The following is a 2,109-nucleotide window of genomic DNA, read 5'->3' as shown; positions in this document are numbered from 1 at the left end:
CACTGAAATGAGATAGAGGCCTTATTACATTAGTTCCTGTCGTGTGGGGACTAACACGTGTCCGCCAGTTAAATTTGCTGCGGTGGCAGCGGCGCAACGGTTTAATGGGGATGCAGTGTTGTTCTGTGCAGATACACTGAAGCGGCATTGTTTCCATGACAATCAGTTATCTGTAAACGCAGCACAATTTAATTTGTGATTTTAATGGGCGGCAATGACATAGACGGTCGCTAAAGACAAAAGAAAAGGCCGTGACGTACACACAGTCTCTCTCTCTCTCCTCCTCTCACAGTAATGAAATCAGATCTCCTCCGCACTTTAACTGTTTTGAAAATGACTCCGTAGAGGACAACACAAACGTTTCCGCGAGTTGCGTGAAATCAGAGATAGATGGAATCACTTAGTGCCGGCATTCACAATTCGCCACTTTAGTAGGAAGATAAATAGTCTGTGTGCTGTGGGATCTGTCCACCTTAGCTAAATTCCCTCGCTCTCTCTTGCTCTCTTCTCGCTCTCGTTTCTCTTCTGCTCTGTTCTGCTGACGTATGCAGAACACAACAAACTCCACATGAAAAGGGAGAAAATTTAGGCTAATTTCCATTAAAAGATGACAGTTTTAACGGCAAATGAACACGCAAGACTGCCGATAACGTCTCGTGCTAATGAACCGACTCAGCGTTTTCTTTTTCTTTTGGGGGTGCCTTGACTGGCAATTACCAACACATAGTTTTCTTCTCTCTCTTTTTCCCACATTCTCTCCTCCCAGAGGAAGTTGTTTTCCTTCTGCTACTCCAATTTGTTCCTCTGACTTTTGAACTTTGACTGGGAGGAGACAATTTATCAAATCATAACCGTAACAAAAATGTAATGAATTAAAGGTGCTGTGAGTAATTTCAGCCGGTTTGCTAACTTACGCTAGCCATTGAACTAGGCCATCCTTCAATCACATGTCTTCTCTCCAAAACCCACGCTTTGCAAACCTGAAAATGTAAAACAAAGAGAGAGTTCCTAAATGTTTCTGATAAAAATAAATAATAATAATAATAATAATAATAATAATAATAAAAAGTTAGCATAGCAGAAAACATATTTCAGACATTTTTTTATCAGGTAATAGGGTCATACTAGTGCCTGTTGTAATATTACAGCAGTGGGGCCTTATAGGGTTAATTTAATAGTCCCTAACAATTTTTTATTCTAATGATTATGAAAACAAGACAGCCAAGATAAAAACTATTATTGTGCTGCATTCCATTTCAAAATGATCCTCTTATTTTGTCTTGTGTTATAAAACCAGTGCCCCCTTTCCTTTACAGTGGTGCGTTTTCGTCCCTTCCTAAATACCAGATGTAAATGGCAATTGCCCTAACAAAGTGATCTACAAAGTACATATTGTCAAATAGTTGAACAATGATTAGCTCTAATATACTGTACATTTGATTACACTGCTCCATATGTTCATACAGGCTGATCAAAGATGGGCTGGTGAAGTTCCTAAATGATTATAAACTTAGCAACCTCAATTAACCCCTGTATCAGTTCTCTGTTTCTTTTTCTCCCTTGTGATATCATTCCATCTCGTCTAGCCAAAGTTTTGACAGCTCAGTTTGAAACCAGCGGCATTACATATATCAGATTGCTGCTGATTGGAGGGGGATTTCCTGTTTGCTGTTCTGAGTCATGTACTGAAGCATTTCTTAACCTATTCTCACAGCGCTCTAGAGTTGGAGATAAAGCATCCACACCCTGTCATGGATTTTCACTGTCTGACTACTGTCTTTTGAGTCAAAGTGAGTTCTCTAAATAAAAGCTATCATGCTTTACCTTCTGTTGAGAGTGATGTATTTGTGGTTTGGTGTTAAAAAAAATCTAGACAAAAAGTAACATTTTTAATTAAAATTACCTAATAATCTATTTCAAAAATATTTAAAATTTCCAAAATATGTAATTAATATCTTTGTTTTAATTATATACATTTAGTTTCTATAAATTATATTGAGATGACTATCTGTCCTTGAGAATCACTGGTTTTAAAAGTTACATAATTATATTAGATTTAATCTGATATTCCATAAAAATAACAAAACCAAAATAAAAGTGTTTAAACAC

This window comes from Ctenopharyngodon idella, chromosome 9 (genome assembly GCF_019924925.1).
Source record: "Ctenopharyngodon idella isolate HZGC_01 chromosome 9, HZGC01, whole genome shotgun sequence".
NCBI classification, from domain to species: domain Eukaryota; kingdom Metazoa; phylum Chordata; class Actinopteri; order Cypriniformes; family Xenocyprididae; genus Ctenopharyngodon; species Ctenopharyngodon idella.
This window is presented reverse-complemented; position numbering follows the sequence as displayed.